At 40.8% G+C, this 6,543-nt stretch overlaps 1 pseudogene; it reads right to left on the minus strand.

Annotated features, from left to right (window-relative positions):
* Positions 1-815: 815 nt before the first annotated feature.
* LOC109025531 (large ribosomal subunit protein uL2-like) lies at positions 816-4,998 on the minus strand (annotated as a pseudogene).
* Positions 4,999-6,543: the final 1,545 nt, after the last annotated feature.

Genomic DNA, 6,543 nt, shown 5'->3' on the forward strand with positions numbered 1-6,543 from the left:
TATGAGCCACCACGCCCAGCCTTGATTAACTTCTTAAATAAAATTAAGTGTTTACTCACTTTACTCTCCCATGGATTTGGAACACTGGCAGGTGGTTAAAAGTATTGTTAGAAATTAATTGATCCCAGGCCAGGAGGGGTGGCTCTCGCCTGTACTTCCAGAACTTTGGGCAGGATCACTTGAAGTCAGGAGTTCAAGACCAGCCTGGCCAACATGGTGAAACCTCGTATCTACCAAAAATACAAAAATTAGCTGGGTGTGGTGCCAGGTGCCTGTAATCCCACCTACTCTGGAGCTTGAAGCAGGAGAATTGCTTGAACCCAGGAGGTGGAGACTGCAGTCAGCTGAGATGGCACCACTGCACTCCAACCTGGATGACAGTGAGACTCCACCTCAAAAAACAAAAAGAAATTAATTGATCCCAGAAATCTCATCTAATATCCACAATGAAAGTTTAGGGTAGTCAAGATATAGGCCACACTTTTAGATGTCAGATATTGAATCAGCTATGTCAATGTAGACATGATCCGCTCTATGGTAAGATATGTTGTCTGCTGCTTGCTATGCCTACTGTAGGCGCTCAGTAAAGATAGCGGGATGGAAATGTAAATACATGTATAAATTCAATCTTGGATTGCAGGTTTCTCCTCAGAAAAAAAATACAAAAGTGACAGTTTTTCATGATTTAGCACGATTACCATGATTCACAGCTTCTTTCTTCTCTCTCTCTCTCTCTTTTTCTTGGTGGCATAAGGACAAACTTTATTGAGAACAGCACTAGTTCTCTTTCTCCTGCCCGGTCTTGGTTCCCTAGACTATCCAGTCTGGCGGGCAGCAATGAGACCCACTTTGGCCAGCAGAGGCATCTCTGCGGATGGTGGAGGGCTTGCCGATGTGCTGGTGGCTGCCACCTCCCTCCGAAATGATGCTCCACAGGGTTCACGTTCACACCTCACCCCATACTTGTGGCCAGCAGTTCCTCTTTGCCTTATATCTGTGGTATGGCCAGCCAGCCTTCAGGATGGGTTTGTCAATTTGGCCACCTCCAGCCACCACACCAACCACAGCTCTGTTGGCTGAGGAGGTAACCTTCTTGGAGCCAGAGGGTAGCTTTACACGGCTCTTCTAGGTCTCAGGATTGTGGGAGATAACTGTGGCATAGTTCCCTGATGCCTGGGTCAGCTTGCCACGGTCTCTAGGCTTCTTCTCCAAGCAGCACATGATTGTACCTCTCAGGCATGGTACCCACAGGGAGAACATTGCCAATGTTGAGCTGGGCAACGTTTTACTATTTCATATTAAAATGAGGTTTAATATTTTATAATAATGGTGCTAGAATTTCAATTCATAATTTGAAAATGTAACACGCATTTTTTTAAAAACTGTCTCTCAAGCCCTCCACAAAATGTGACCTCTTCCCACAATCAGTTGAGACTTGCAGTGGCAAACCCCTCTCTTGCTGAATTTGATTGATCCACCTTCTATCCTGATTTCCGTGGAGACCCTGGGCTGGTGCTGATGGAGCATTTTTTGTCATGGGGGAGGAAATGATCCTTTCAGAACATTTAGCAATGAAAGCAGTGCAAAAATAAATCGACGTCCCTGACCTTTCTCTCTCCCTATTTTTGGCACCAAACCTTTTACTCCAAGTTGTCATTTTTCTACCCATGCTCAGAATCACCTTCTTATTCTCCAGGTGTTCCTAAAACTTCTCCATAAATTTCTCAGTGGCATCTCCATTTCTTTCTATTTCCAGTTATGTCCCCATGGCTGGCTTTGAGACCGTTAGTATCACGTATTAATTATTCATCTTCTGTCATCTTCCTACCTTACATTCCACTACTGGTAGTAATTTAGCTGATTATTTTTTGTATTTTCAGTAAAAGCCTTGTTAAATGAAAATCCTTAAACATGTATTCTGTGAACAGGTTCACACCATTATCTATAATAATAATACAGATTGAGTATCCTTAATCTGAAAATCCAAAATTCAAAATGTTTCAAAATCCAAAACTTTTTTGAAAAATTTTATTTTATTTTAGGTCCTGGGATACTTGGGCAGAATGTGCAGGTTTCTTACATAGGTAAACGTGTGCCATGGTGGTTTGCTGCACCTATCCCAAAACTTTTTCAGCAGTGACATAATATTAGAAGGAAATGCTCCTTGGAACATTTCAGATTTGGGATTTTCAAATTTGGGACGCTGAACCATTGTAATGCACATATTCCATGATCCGAACAAATCTGAACTCCAGAATGCCTTGGTCCCAAGCACTTTGGATGAGGGATACTCAATCTGTAATAACAGTAGCTGTGGTAATAGCTATCTTTCACTAAGTAGCTACATTATTCCTGGTACATTTCTAAGCTCTTTAAAACATATGTATTGTCTCATTTAGCCCTTACCATCACTTGATGGAGTTTTATTGCAATCCCTATTTTACAGACGAGGAAACTGACATGGAGAGTCTGAAAGTAGCATCTCAGGCCACATGCTTGTAGGCCTACAATTCAAACTCAGGCTCTTCTGCCTGGAGACTTTATGCTTTACTATTCTATACCGCTCCTAGATGTGGGAGAGCTGACCCACAAGGTTTACATATTCTAAATTTTAGCAACTGATGTCAAATTGACCTTAAAATGGACACTATAAATTTAACTCCCATTATAGTTAGTAATAGTTACAGTTAGTAAGCATGAATAAGACCTGCTATTTGATAGCAAAACAGGTGACAGTAGTCAATAATAATTTAATTGTATATTTTAAAATAACTAAAAAGAGTATAATAAGATTGTGTGTAAAGGGATGGATATCCTATTCTCCATGATGTGGTTATTATGAATTGCATGCCTGTATCAAAACATTTCATGTACCCCGTAAATATATATACCATGTAGCTACAAAAATTAAAAATTAAAATTAAAAAAAAAATTTAACTCCCAGAAATATTGAACAATAGTGGTGCTTTCAGTCTTTTATTTATATCTACTTACCAGATCAGGAAAACCAAAATCTCAGGTCTTAAAATGTGTATTCCTGGGTGTTGAAGGCCGAACGAATGAGGGTCATGATCAACTCAGTATACCACTGAAGGCCATATGAGTAAACAGCAAACTGTTTCTCATGAAAGCAGGATGTTGGCAAACTGACAAACTGGGTCTGCTGCCCAGAAGGAATGCTGAGGGCTGCCACGACCCAGGCACAAGTGTTTCTTGTGTTTAGGCACATCTGAAGCCTGTTAGCAATAAAGTGAACCTGTGATCAATTAAGCAGCTGACCAATTGTTAACTCCTCCTCCCTGCTCTTTCTACTCAATAAATACGAAGGGCTGTAGAAGCTCAGCACGGCTGCCTTTGCTCATTAGGAGCAGGGAGCCCTTTTCTTCTTCCCCTGGCCCCTTCCTTTAAAATAGTTTCTTTTGTCTGAAGCTTTCATTTCTATGTTCTTCCTACTTCGTTCAGTCTCCTAATGACAGTCTCAAGTAGTAACAGTAGTAACTGCCATAGTGACAGTCTCAAGTATTAACTGTGGAAGTCTGCCACACCTGGGGGCAAATTTTAGCTGTAAAAATATACTGTATTCTTCAGTGCATTAGTCTGAATTGTTGAATATTGGAAGTGAAAGAATACAGAGAGGTACTATAGCCTTCTATTTTATGATGGTAAAACCTGAGTATCTGAGGGTTAATATGACTTCCATAAGTTTCCACATAGAAATACAAGGTTTGGGGAGAGCTCAGATGTTTTCTATCTTTTAAAATGCTATTTCTGCTCATCAGCACTGCCTCCTATAACCACTTCTTTAGAAATTACACTTAAGTAAAGGATTTCATGTTGATTATTGACAGATATGCCAAAATACTGTGCTGGACATTGAATGCTCACACTAGAGGTCAAAGAAGGCACCTAGGAAGGCAGGATGTAGGATAATAAGTCCTCTTTTCTAACCCCTTGTACAATTCTCATGAAAAATAAAATGCTAAGAGAATAGAAAATGAAGGAAAACCCTATACGTAGAATCAGCCCGTATGTTTCTGGCTACCCACCAAGCATACTTATTTTAGCATTTGTTTATGATACAGACTTTGTGATTACAAAAGCAGCCATAGATTATCCAAACCACTAATGTGAAGATGAGTAACAGAATTGTGAAATTGGAATGCATCCCAGAATTAATTTTAGATAAAGGCCTATCATGCCATATGACAGACAAGTGATTGAGGTCTAGAGATGCTAAATTACTTGCCCAAAGTAACACTGCTAGTTAGTATCGAAACCAGAATTTGAATTTAAGTTTTCTAAACATATACATTTCCATAAAAGTAAGAATCGATCTACTCAACTTGTTCAACAAATGACTATTAAGGGATTATTAATTGCCAGACAATAATCTAGCCATTGACAATTTGATGGCAAGACAGTTATCTTTACTGTTTCCCTGGCATTTATCACCAGTGGGGTTAGAGAATGTGGAGAATGACTCCCCCACCTCCAAGTCTCAGCTCTCAGTGTTGACTTCCATGTGGTGGGAGCACCACTAGGAAAAAGTTTCTGACCTCCCTCTGTCCATTAGGCAGGTAGAGGGAGGTTTTCTTGTCTGATCAATGGGCTTAGATATGGAATTAGGCATGCTTAATCAGCACCTCCTTTCCTTCCTATCAGGTAGCTTCTATTCTGCTCTACTTCTCTCCTAAGCGTGATTAGGACTCCAGTGGTCTAGCACCGTCTATCTCTAGGTGAATGTCTTAGCCCATTTGGGCTGCTATAACAGAAGTACCATAAATTGAGCCGGTTATCAATAACAGAAGTGTATTTCTTATAGTTCTGGAGTCTGGAAAACAACCAAGGCACTGGTAGACCCAGTATCTGATGAGGGCCAGCTTCCTTGTTGAAGACTGCCAACTTCTGTGTATCTTCACACGGTGGAAGGGGCAAGGCAGTTCTCTCTGATTGTTTTGTAAGAGCATTAATCCCGTTCATAGACGGCTTCTCCCTCATGACCTAATTATCATCTCCTAAATGCTCTATCTCCTAACACCATCAAGTTGGGGGCTAGGATTTCAACATATGAATTTTGGAGGGAACATAAATATCCAGGCCATAGCAACAGCTCAATCTATTTAATTCTGGAATTAATATCAGGAACACCTCTTACCTTTATATAGAGTCACCTATCTCTGTGAGAAGTAATTTCAGTAGTAAAAACAGCAGTTTACTCTTATTTGCTGACTCTTTTATTCTATTTTTCATTTGGTTCAAAAATTGCTGAGGGAAAGGAGTGTTACATTTGGGATCGCCATCAAACCTAACACAAAAATTCAGATCAATTTTTATGTAGCAAAAGTCGAAGGCCCTATAGAAACATGCAAGAGTAGTTTAGAAGATATGAAGGCTGTACTACCTAATTTTAGGTCATGTAATTCTGATTTGCTATCTATATTTTATTTGTGTATTAGTTTCCTTTTTTTTTTTTTTTTTTTTGAGGTGGAGTTTTGTTCTTGTTTCCCGGGCTGGAGTGCAGTGGCATGATCTTGGCTCACTGCAACCTTTGCCTCCCAGGTTCAAGCGATTCTTCTGCCTCAGCCTCCCGAGTAGCTGAGATTACAGGCACCCGCCACCAGGCCCGGCTAATTTTTTGTATTTTCAGTAGAGTCAGGGTTTCATCATGTTGGCCAGGCTGGTCTCGAAATCCTTACCTCAGGTGATCCACCCACCTCAGCTTCCCAAAGTGCTGGGATTACAGGCATGAGCCACTGTGCCGGGCCTAGTTTGCTTTTAATAATGGGCCCGTCTTTGCTTCTGAAATAGGCATCTTTTATACTGAAATGATATTATAATTCACTAGAGAGAGATTCATTACAATGTGTGCCTATTCTAAACCTCACCCAAGAGTTTCTTTGCTCACATATGTATAGGATAGTGACTCATACCACAGACCTCTGAGGTATAATTAAAGCAAAAACCTAAAATATTTTCTTCTTTAAGGAAAAAAAACAGTCTTCTGGTCAACTACGTATTAAATGCACTTATGATTTTTATAGATGTAGCCTAAAATGACAAGTATATAGCATAAACTCTTAGAGTTAGCTCAAGAACAAAGGCGGTCTGTGATGGTTATGAAGGTATGGTCTGTTTTAAACGTTACTTGTTATGTTCTGTCAACAGGGGGCACTAGAGAGTAACAGGCAGGAGGAGAAAGGAACTGTTCCTTCTTTGCCTTTCTGTTTCTGTAATGTTACTGTGGCAATGGCAGTTGGTTCCAGTTCCCCCCTCCCACCTTCTGATTTGAAGAACTAGTCCCATTGAATTCCCACCAGAGACCAGCACACCCCAACAGCAGTGCCCCCTCCATAGAGGTCTGGCTCACCATTCCACAGGGTCCCCCTCTTCCACCATCTGAACTGTGCCTCTCTTCAGAGATCAGTCTCACTCCCCTAGCACTTACTGGATTCTAGCAACCCTGACTTCTTCCCTTTGTCCCAGATCTCACGGGTGAGGCTGCTTCCTGCAATTACTATCCCCATCATCTTGGCATTTCCAGTC

The sequence above is a fragment of the Gorilla gorilla genome, chromosome 22 (assembly GCF_029281585.2).
Source record: "Gorilla gorilla gorilla isolate KB3781 chromosome 22, NHGRI_mGorGor1-v2.1_pri, whole genome shotgun sequence".
NCBI classification, from domain to species: Eukaryota; Metazoa; Chordata; class Mammalia; order Primates; family Hominidae; genus Gorilla; species Gorilla gorilla.